The sequence below is a fragment of the Sapajus apella genome, unplaced genomic scaffold (assembly GCF_009761245.1).
Source record: "Sapajus apella isolate SASKATOON/1434 unplaced genomic scaffold, GSC_monkey_1.0 scaffold75, whole genome shotgun sequence".
Classification (NCBI taxonomy): domain Eukaryota; kingdom Metazoa; phylum Chordata; class Mammalia; order Primates; family Cebidae; genus Sapajus; species Sapajus apella.
The window spans coordinates 2,853,170-2,864,934 of NW_022437015.1; the positions used below are offsets into that span (position 1 = coordinate 2,853,170).

The 11,765-nt window shown below is 43.6% G+C and overlaps 1 pseudogene across 1 annotated transcript; it reads right to left on the reverse strand.

Annotated features, from left to right (window-relative positions):
- Positions 1 to 5,539: 5,539 nt before the first annotated feature.
- LOC116532308 lies at positions 5,540 to 9,020 on the reverse strand (annotated as a pseudogene). Its single transcript, XR_004260819.1, has 2 exons — positions 8,805 to 9,020; positions 5,540 to 8,633 (listed from the first exon to the last, which is right to left on the reverse strand). The product of XR_004260819.1 is annotated as a vacuolar protein sorting-associated protein 26B pseudogene (transcript).
- Positions 9,021 to 11,765: the final 2,745 nt, after the last annotated feature.

The following is an 11,765-nucleotide window of genomic DNA, read 5'->3' on the forward strand; positions in this document are numbered from 1 at the left end:
ACTTCAATTAATTACTAATTTATTGAATAAAATATTATTGACATTTTTCTCAGAAAATTTCCATAGTATTCATAATTAATTAGCATATTAGAGAAGAAAATGCAACTAATTTCAAAGCATACAATTAAAGGGTGCCGTACTTTAATTAACATTTTTTAATATTCTCATTTTAGAAATAAGAGGAAAATATAGTAGTCATCTTTTTTTTAAAAAAAATTTATTGTACTTTAGGTTATGGGGTATATGTGCAGATCATGCAGGATTGTTGCATAGGTATATACATGGCAAGGTGGTTTGCTGCCTCCATAACCCCATCACCTATATCTGGCATTTCTCCCCATGTTATCCTTCCCCAACCTCCCCGCTCCATGCTGTCCCTCCCCAACCTCTGCCCACAGACCCCAGTGTGTGATGCTCCCCTCCCTGTGTTCATGTGTTCTATTTGTTCAACACCCACCCACCTATGAGAGAGAACATGATTCCCTACCATTATGTAATTCCCTTCATTGTCTGTTTTGATCTTTGTTGGTTTAAAGTCCAGTTTATCCGAGACTAGGATTGCAATCCCTGCTTTTTTTTTTTTTTAGATCTTTTCTCCTTTCTCTTGTGTGCATTTAGTGTTATAAATTTTCCTCTACACATTCCTTTAAATGTTTCCCAGAGATTCAGGTATATTGTGTCTTCATTCTCATTGGTTTCAAAGAACATCTTTGTTTCTGTCTTCATTTCATTATTATTTTTTTTCCCATTTATTTATTTTATTGCATTTTACATTTTGGGGTACATGTGAAGAACATGCAAAATTGTTGCATAGGAACACACGTGGCAGTGTGATTTGCTGCCTCATTTCATTATTTATCTAGTAGTCATACAGGAGCAGGTTGTTGAGTTTCTATGTAGTTGTGCAGTTTTGAGTTAGTTTCGTAATCCTGAGTTCTAATTTGATTGCACTATGGGCTGAGAGATTGTTTTTTATTATTTCTCATCTTTTACATTTGCTGAGGAATGTTTTGCTTTCAATTATGTTGTCAATTTTGGTATAAGTGTGATGTGGTGCTAGGAGAAATGTATTTTCTGTTGATTTTGGGTGGAGAGCTATGTAGATGTCTATTAGGTCTGCTTTGTCCAGATCTGAGTCCAAGTCCTAAATATCCTTGTTAATTTTCTGTCTTGTTGATCTGTCTAATATTGACAGTGGGATGTTAAAGTCTCTCACTACTATTGTGTGGAAGTCCAAGTCTCTTTCTAGATCTCTAAGAACTTGCTTTATAAAGTGGGTACTCCTATATTTGGTGCATATAAATTTAGGCTAGCTAGATCTTGTTTTTGCATTGATTCTCTACTATTATGTAATGTCCTTCATTGTCTGGTTTGATCTTTGTTGGTTTAAAGTCCAGTTTATTAGAGACTAGGATTGCAATCCCTGCATTTTTTTTTCTTTCCATTTGCTTGGTAAATCTTCCTCCATCCATTTATTTTGAGCCTATGTGTGGCTTTGCAGGCGAGATGAGTGTCCTGAATACAGCACACCAAACAGTCTTGACTCTTTATCCAATTGGCCAGTCTGTGTCTTTTAATTGGGGCATTTACTCCATTTACATTTAAGGTTGATATTGTTATGTATGATTTTGATCCTGCCATTATGATGCTAGCTGGTTATTTTGCATGTTACTTGATGCAGTTTCTTTATAGCATCGATGGTCTTTACAATTTGGTATGTTTTTGCAGTGTCTAATACTGGCTGTTCCTTTCCATGTTTAGTGCTTCCTTTAGGAGTGCTTGTAAGGCAGGCCTGGTGGTGACAAAATCTCTCAGCACTTCCTTGTTCACAAAGGATTTTATTTCTCCTTTGTTTATAAAGCTTGGTTTGGCCGGATATGAAATTCTGGGTTGAGAATTCTTTTCTTCAATAATGTTGAATATGTGCCTAGGCATTGCTCTTCTCGAGGAGTGTCTTTGTGTTGTTCTTGGTAGTTCCTGAATTTGAATGTTGTCTTGCCTTGCTAGGTTGGGGAAATTCTCCTGGATCATATCCTGAAGAGTGTTTTCCAACTTGGTTTCATTCTCCCCATCACTTTGAGGTACACCAACAAATGTAGATTTGGTATTTTCACATAATCCCATGTTTCTTGGAGGCTTTGTTCATTTGTTTTCACTCTTTTTTCTCTAATCTTGTCTTCTGACTATATTTCATTGAGTTGATCTTCAATCTCTGATAGCCTTTCCTCCACTTGATCAATTCAGCTATTGAAACTTCTTGTGCTTCTTTTTCAGCTCCATCAGGCCATTTATGTTCTTCTCTAAACTGATTATGCTAGTTACCATTTTGTCTAACCTTTTTTTGCAAGGTTCTTAGTTTCTTTGCATTGGGTTACAATATGCTCCTGCAGCTCAGAGACGTTTGTTATTACCCACCTTTTGAAGCCTGCTTCTGTCAATTTGTCAAACTAATTCTTTATCCAGTTTTGTCCCCTTCTTTGTGAGGAGTTGTGTTCCCTTGGAGAAGAAGAAGCATTCTGGTTTTTGGATTTTTCTGACTTTTTGCACTGTTTTCTTCCTGTCTTAGTGGATTTACCTACCTTTAGTTTTTGAAGTTGGTGGCCTTTGAATGGGGTCTCTAAATGGACATCCTTTGTGTTGATGCTGAAACTGTTTCTTTCTGTTTGTTAGTTTTCTTCTAACAGGCCCCTCAGCTGCAGGTCTGCTAGTGTTTACTGGAGGTCTACTCCAGACCCTATTTGCCTGGGAATCACCAGCAGGGGCTACAGAACAGCAAAGTTTGCTTCATGTTCTTTCCTCTGGTCACTTTGTCCTAGATGGGGACCCACAAGTTTTCAGCCAGAGCTCTCCTGTATGAGGTTCTGTCAGCCCTTACTGGGAGGTGTCTCCTAGTAAGTATACAAAGGGTCAGCGAGCCACTTGAGCAGGCAGTTTGTCTTTTATCAGAGCTCAAACTCTGTGCTGGGAGATCTGCTCCTCTCTTCAGAGCTGTCAGGCAGAGATGTTTAACTCTGCTGGAGCTGTATCCACAACCGACGCTTTTCCTAGGCACTCTGTTCCAGGAAGTTGGGGCCTTTATTTATAAGTCCCTGATGGGCTGCTGTTTTTTTCTCCTTCCCACCAAGGATGGAATCTAGTGACACAGTCTGCCTGCAGAGGCCTTGCTGAGCTCCCATAGGCTCTTCCCAGTTCGTACTTCCTGGCAATTCTGTTTACACTGTGATGTTAAAACTGCCTACTTGAGTCTCAGCAATGATGGACGCCCTTCCCCCAAGTGAGCTCAAATGTCCCAGGTTGAGCTCAGACTTCTGTGCTGGCTGCAAGAATTTCAAGCCAGTGGATCTTAGCTTTTTGGTCTTCATAAGGGTGGGACTCATGGAGCCAGATCATTTGGCTCCCTGGCTTTAACCCCCTTTTTAGGGTAGTGAACGGATCTGCCTCTCTGGTGTTCCAGGTGTGACTAGGGTATGAAAAAAAAAAAAAAAAAAAACTACTGCAGCTAGTTCAGTGTCTTCCCAAACAGCAACTCAGTTTTGTGCTGAAAACCCAGGGCCCTGGTGTTGTAGGAACCAGAGGAAATCTCCTGGTCTGGGGGTTCTGAAGACCATGGGAAAAGCACTGTATCTGGGCTGAGTGCAGGGGACAGTCCCTAATTGCTTTCCTTGGCTAGGTGAGGGAGTTCTCCAGCCCCCTGTGCTTCCTGGATGAGGCAACACCCCAGGTTGATGGATTTTTATCCATTCTTCCATTTTGTACCTTCTAAGTGAAGCATATAGACAACTTACATTTAACTTTAGTATTGAGATGTGAGGTACTGTTCTATTCATCATGCTACTAGTTGCCTGAGTATCTTTTTTGTTCTTGTGTTATTGTTTTATAGGCCCTGCAAGACTTATGATTTAAGGAGGTTTTGTTTTGGTGTATTTTGAGGTTTTGTTTCAAGATTTAGAACTTCTTTTAGCATTTCTTGTAGTGCTGGTTTGGTAGTGGCAAATTCTGTCAGCATTTATTTGTCTGAGAAAGACTTAATCTCTTCTGTGTTAGTATGTTTTCACAGTGCTATAACGGACTAACTTAGACTGGCTAATTTATAAAAAAAAAAAGTGGTTTAATTGACTCAGTGTCAGATGGCTAAGGAGTCCTTATGAAACTTACAACTATGACAAGGTGAAGGAGAAGCAAGGCATGTCTTACATGGTGGCAGAAGAGAGAAAGCAATTGGAGAAGTGCTACACTTTTAAATCATCAGAAATTTTGAGAACTCACTATCATGAGAACATTATGGGGGAAATAGACTCCCATAATCTAATTACCTCCCACCAGATTTCTCCCGACACACAAGAATTACAGTACAACTTGAGATTTGGGTAGGGACATAGAGCTCGACTATATCATTATGCTATAGCTCGACTATATCATCAGACTATATCTGGACTTTTTCAAATCTCACGTTCTCACATTGAAAAATCAATTAAGAATTCCAAAGAGTTTGTCAAAGTTTTAACTCCTTCCAGCATTAACTTAAAATTTCAAGTTCAGTGTTTCATCTAAGACAAAACAAGTTCATTTTTTTTTATGAACTTGTAAAGTGGAAAAAAAAAAAAAAACAAGTCGGTTACTTCCAAGATACAATAGGGGTAGAGGCATTGAACAAATACTTCTATTCCAATAGGGAGATATTGGTCAAACAAAGGGGCTACAGCCCCATGCAAGTCAGAAATCCAGTAGGGCAGTCATTAAATGTTAAAGCTCCAAAATAATCTTTTGTGAGTGCATGTCTCACATCCAGGTCACACTGATGCAAGTGATGGGCTCCCAAGGCTTTGTGTGGCTCTCCCCCTGTGGCTCTGCTGTGTACAGCCCCCATGGCTGCTGTTACAGGCTGGCATTGAGTGCATGCAGCTTTTGTAGGTGCATGGTGCAAGCTGTCAGTGGATCTACCATTCTGGGGTCTGGAGGATGGTGTCCCTCTTCTCACAGCTCCACTACACACTGCCCTATTGGGAAATCTGTGTGGGGACTCCAATCCCACATTTCTTCTCTTGCACTGCCCAAGTAGAGGTTCTCCATGAGGGTGTCACCCCTGCAACAGACTTCGGCCTCGATAGGTGTTTTCATAAATCCTCAGAAATCTAGGTAAAGGCTTTCAAAGTCATGGCTTCTGTGAACCTACAGGCTCAACACCACATGGAAGCTGCCAAATCTTGGGGCTTGCACCCTCTGAAGTAATGGCCCTAGCTGTACCTTGGCCCCTTTTAGTCAGAGCTGGAACTGGAGCTGCTGGGATGCAGGGTACCATGTCCCAAGGCTGCACAGAGAAGCTGGACCCTAAGCCTGGCACACTAACCTATTTTTTTATCCTAGACCTCCTGGCCAGTGATTGGAGGGGCTGCCATGAAGGTCTCTGACAGACCCTGGAGACATTTTCTTCATTGTCTTGGCTATTAACATTTGGCTTCTCTTGTGCAATTTTCTGCAGCTGGCTTGAATTTCTTTCTAGAAAATGGGTTTTGCTTTTCTTTCTTTTTTTTTTTTTTTGTGCCTCCAAAGCCACAGGGGCTTCCTTTGATCAGAGAGACCATTAAAACAAATGCTCTTTTAAAATACAGCCATTGAAAAGATGACACATTAAGAAACATGTAAACACTGCAGCTGCTTAATTACAAGTTGCACTGCTTGATTTAGTACCTATGCACTCCCAGGTTTGGGGACCTTAAGAGAGAGGGACAGGAGCCTCCCCTCACTTTCACAGTTGGATAGAGAAGGCAAGAATGTGGGTAGAGTAAGAGAAAACAGAAGAGCTGGCTCATGCACAGCGCCTGAGAGAATCAAAGCAAAATCTATCTTCTAGTTCTCCCAGAAGAAAGGTTTAAGATGTTAGGAAGGTTGGAAAATGAACATATGTTGTCAGGTGGGAGGCAAAGGAACTGACAAATGCTTCTAGTTATCTAGTTAGAATGCCAACTAGAAAAAGGAGGCATCCAGAGCTTGACCTCATGCTCTGAAAAGGCAAGGAACCCAGAACCTGCCTCCCTCATCCACTTAAGCCCCAACCTTGATCATCAAGGGCAGTGCATGGGTGATCCTGTTCCCATGAGGATTGTGTGTCGCACCTGAACACAGGACCCTGCATGGAGGAAACAACCTTACCTTCCTTGGTTTTGCTGCCCCTAGTCACCCAGGCTACCCCAAATGCCTCTCCCTCCAGTCTCAGTTCTGATCCATGAGCCCTGCCAAAGGCCTGAGACTGCACTGATCTTAGGAAAACAGGAGTCTGTCTTTCCCACACTAACTGAAAGGCAACACAGGAACCAACCCCTTAACTTTCCAAATTACTGAGAACTCAGACCGCCAAATACTCTACTTGTTGGCCAGTGAGGCCTGCTTGGTCTTTCTATAAAGGGGAGGGAAGCCAATAGGAGAGTAATGCCTGTCACTTCCAGGAGAGGCAGAAAAAGGACAGTAAACAACTTAGGCCCCAGAGCACAGCCATAGAGGGAGAAGTGCCTTCCTTCCTCTCCAGCATAACAAGAATATTCTCAAGAATTTTTGTATATGTGTATTTTAATACCAATCGTCCTAAACTTGGGTCAATCAACTGGTGAAGATGACATTATTTGGCAACCAGAATGATTCAGAAGTGTGGCAGCAGTCTACTGCAGAAGGCCTGGTCTCCCCTGCATAACCTGTAGGAAGAAAGGTAAAGGGGCTTGGGCATTAGTAAGGACAGCCTTGCTAAGGGTTCAAAACTAAGCCCCAATTCCCAGAAATGAAATGGAGGGCGAGGAGAGATGAGGGTCCACTATCAGGAAGGTGGAGGGATCAAGGCCCCTTTCTGGGATTGCTTCTAAAGGGAAACAGGCCCTCTTGCTAAGGGCTTATTGGGACACATGGAGCAATACCTAGAACAGCCCAGACCTGGGGGTTACAAAGTGGAGCCATGTGAAGGCAGGCAGTTGCCATGCTCTGATCTTTCTTGGTTGACTGGGCTCAGCTTCCTGGGTTCAACACTGCCACCATCCATGCATGACACTGACCCCAGGGCTTCTCTGTGCCCAAGGCCATTCCACAGGCTTCTGTTTCAGGACATTACTGACAATCCAGAGAGGATGGAGAAGGGAGGTACTTGGGTCCCAGCAGTGAGGGGCCAGAAGGAGGTGGCCTGTGGGAACTTGAGATCATGACATCCAAGATTCCCAAAGAGGTAGCTTCCCAATCATGAGTCTTCCCCCTGCCATTTAGTGGGGGCTGGCCCCACTCCTGCCACTACCTCAGGGACAATAGAGAGGAGTACAAGACATGATCACCCAGGGCCCTATTGGCAGCTCAGAATCCTAGGGACATGCTCAGATCCTGTATCAGGAAGCTTGGAGAGCCAGGAGCCAAGGATGTGTGCTCTCTACTCTCCCTCCTGTAAGACACAAGGCAGCCCTGTGAGGAAGGCCTTGACAGAAGGCTCATGTTCTACAGATAGGCTGACTTCCAGGATGCTACCTCTCCTATCCCACATCGGCCGCAGAATCCCAAGGAGAGACTGCTTCCCACCCCAAGTCCCTTGGGTTCTCCGGAGAAAATAATTTAAGTCAAAAACATGATTTGTTTTCAGGTTGCAAGTAACAGGTCAACTGAGCCTCACAAGGTCCACTCCCACCACCAGACGCTGGTGTTGGTAGATGGGGGTGCTGGGTGGACGCCCAGCAGCTTCTTGGCCCTGGGGACCTACTGCCTGCAGCTGTTGTCAGATAGCTGGCTGGGGTTCCACACCTCACCCAGGGAGGTGGTGCCCTCGAAGCGCTGTGAGGCGATGGTCGCCTGGTGGGACATGCTCTTCCGTACGATGTCACCCTTCCGCCACAACACCACTTCCTGCTGCTTGAAGTAGCCCCGCTCCTCGTCTATCAGCACCAGGTTGAGGCAATAGCACACAGAGAACTTCTTGTTGATGTCCCGTATGGTGGGCGTGAGCTCCTACCCTGCCAGGAAGAGCCGGATCTGGATGGACTCTCCTCTCACTGGTGCCCCATCCTTGATCTCATACTTGGCTATTGTGTCCTTCTTGTGATACACGTTGGGGCCTGTACCCATCATTTCCCGCTTGATGATGTCTATCTCCATGTGCTTGATTTTGATTCTCACCAGCATAAAGTATATCTTCCCTACAATGACATCTTTCAAGTGGTATTTGGATTTATTATACTCAAATTCAATGTGCAGACAGTCCTCAGTGCTAACCTCCATCTTGATGGAAGAGTTCAGCTCTGGGTATTGGCTGAGTGTGTGAACTACAATGTCCACCTCTCTGACAACGTCATTGAGGCGGCGGCTGATGGTAACTCGAAGGAAATAGCGATCTGCCCGATGAACTCTATCTTGATGCCCTCGTGCTCCAGTCGCTTATTGGAGTTCTTGAGCACAAGGTTCACCTTCCCTGAGACCGTCTCTCCGTCGTAGAAGAGGAAATATTTCTCCTTCTTCCCACCCTCCATCTTGTGCTTGGCCCGCTGCCTACTCTCCACATCCTTCAGAAGGATTTCCACCTCTATGCTCTGCCCAAAGCCAAAGCAGCTTATCGCACCGCGGGACAGGGCACCTCTCGGTAAGGACCGCTCCCTTGCACCGGGGCACGGGCTGCCCTAAGGAGGGAAAGCCAGAGGGCCCGAAGCGTGAGCACACTTGGCCGCTGCGCACTGCCCAGCTCCGCCGCTGCCACGGGGCAGTGGGCGCTGACGGACAGCCGGCTCCACGCGGGAGGGGCACGGCCAGAGGCGGGCGGCTGTGGGCTACAGCGTGGAGGAGCAATGCACCGGGGAGCAGTGCCCTACGCCGAGCCAGTCCCAGCCAGTCCAGCGGCTGGTGACAGTAAGCGGGTGAGGGTCAGCGATGCAATTCTGTTGAGGGCAGCCACACCGGGCCAGGTGTGCGTGGCATACGCCTGCCAGGTAGGGTCCAGCGCCGAGCAGCGCTGCGACCTGCCCAGCCTCCGGCAGTGCAACACACCCTGGGTTTTTCTTTTCTACCATAAAGTCAGGCTGCAAATTTTTTAAAACTGTTACCCTCAACTTCCCTTTTAAACATAAGTTCCAGTTTCAAACAATTTCTTTGTTAATGCATATGACTGTACACTGTTAGGAGCAGCCAGGCAACATTTTGAATGCTTTGTTGCTTAGAAATTTTTTATACCAGATGCCCTAAATAACTTTTTTTTTTAAGAAAGAAAGAAAGGAAGAAATGAAGGAAGGAAAGAAAGAAAGGAGAAAGAAAGAGAGAGAGAGAGAGAGAGAGAGAAAGTGAGAAAGAGAGAAACAAAAGAAAGAAAGAGAGAAAGAGGGAGAGAGAGAGGGAGAGAGAATGGAAGTCTTGCTCTTTTGCCCAGGCTGTAATGCAGTGATGTAATCATAGCTCAGTGCAGCCTCAAACTCCTCACCTCAAGCCACCCTTCCACCTCAGACTACCCTACCAAGTATCTGAGACTACAGGCATGCACCTCGGTGCCAGACTAATCTAAAATAAAAATTTAACTTTCTTTTTTTTTTTCGAAAATTGTTTTCTAAAGTGACTATCTTGTTTTGTATTTCCACCAGAAACATATGAGTTTTGCTCCAGTTTTTCCATATATTCACCAGCATGTTGTATTATCAGTTGTTTTATTTTAGCAATTCTGAAAGGCGTATAGTAGTGTCTTAATTTGATTTTATTTTGCACTTCCCTAATGAGCTATGATGCTATCTTTTTTTTGTGATTATTTTAATTTAATATAAATTAAATTAAACATTTAATTTCTCAGTTGCACTAATCACGTTTTAGAGGCTCAAAGGTCATGTGTAGTTAATGGCTATCTTATTGGATGGCACAGATTATCAAACATTTCCTTTATTGCATAAACTTCTGCTAGACAATAGGATGCCTAGCTAAAGTCATGAGCTCGTCCACATCAGAATTCATGGCTAATCTTCAGTAGGAATAGAGCAACTTTATAAGACTATAACATTTAGTCCTAAAGCATTCAAAGTCCAGTTTTCACATTCCATGTTACAGTTACAAATTTCTCTAGTTTTGATTTAAAAATTACCTGACCATATTTGCTATCTCCCCAACTAAGCTAGAAGCCTTTTAAGAATGGAGGCACTTTTTATCCAATTTGTCAGTCTGTGTCTTTTGATTGGGGCATTTAGTCCATTTACATTTAGGGTTAATATTGTTATGTGTGTATTTGATACTGCCATTTAAAGCTAGCTGGCTGTTTTGCCCATTAGTTGATGCAGATTCTTCATTATGTTGATGCTGTTTACCTTTTGGTATGTTTTTAGAGTGGGTGGTACTGTTTGTTCCTTTCTATGTGTAGTGCTTCTTTCAGGAACTCTTGTAAAGCAGGCCTGGTGGTGATGAAATCTCTGAGTACTTGCTTGTTCACAAAGGATTTTATTTTTCCTTCACTTATGAAGCTTAGTTTGGCTGGATATGAAATTCTGGGTTGAAAGTTCTTTTCTTTAAGGATGTTGAATATTGGCCCCCACTCTCTTCTGGCTTGTAGGGCTTCTGCTGAGAGATCTGCTGTGAGTCTGATGGGCTTCCCTTTGTGGGTAACCAGACCTTTCTCTCTGGCTGCCCTTAGCATTTTCTCCTTCATTTCAACCCTGGTGAATCTGACGATTGTGTGCCTTGGGGTTGCTCTTCTTGAGGAATATCTTTGTGGTGTTCTCTGTATTTCCTGTACTTGAATATTGGCCTGCATTGCTAGGTTGAGGAAGTTTCCCTGGATAATATCCTGAAGAATATTTTCCAGCTTGGATTCATTCTCTTCGTCAGATTCAGGTACACCTATCAAACGTAGATTAGGTCTTTTGACATAGTATCACATTTCTTGGAGACTTTGTTCATTCCTTTTTACCCTTTTTTCTCTAATCTTGCCTTTTTGTTTTATTTCATTGAGTTGATCTTTAACCTCTGATATCCTTTCTTCTGCTTGGTTAATTTGACTGTTAAAACTTGTGCATGCTTTGGGAAGTTCTCGTGTTGTTTTTCAGCTCGATCAATTCATTTATATTCCTCTCTAAGTTGTCTATTCTCATTAGCACTTTTTCCAATCTTTTTTCAAGGTTCTTAGTTTCTTTGCATTGGGTTAAAACATGTTCTTTTAGCTCACAGAACTTTCTTATTAACCACCTTCTGAAGCCTGATTCTGTCAATTCATCACACTCATTCTCCATCAGGCCTATTCCCTTGCTGATGAGGAGTTGTGATCCCTTGTAGGAGGAGAGGTATTCTGGTTTCCAGTGTTTTTGGCCTTTTTGCACAGGTTTCTTCCCATCTTTGTGTATTTATCCACCTGTCGTCTTTGTAGTTGCAAACTTTCAGTTTGGGTCTCTGAGTGGACGTCCAGTTTGTTAATAATGAAGTTATTTCTGTTTCTTAGTTTTCCTTCTAACAGTCTGGCCCCTCTGCTGTAGGACTGCTGAGGCCCACTCCAGGCCCTGCCTGCCTGGGGATCACCTGCAGCCACTGCAGAACAGTAAGAGTTGCTACCAGTTTCTTATTCTGCTATCTTTGTCCCAGAAGGATATCGGCCAAATGTCGGTCTGAGCTCTCCTTTATGAGGTGACTTTTTGGGTATACATGGGTCAGGGAGCTCCTTGAGGAGACAGTCTGTCCTTTATAGGAGCTCAAGTGCTGGGCTCTGGGTTCCATTGTTCATTCAGAGCTGCTGTGTGATTTCCTGTGCAATGACCCACTGAACCAGCTGAAACAGTGGTGCTGAGATTTGTGGC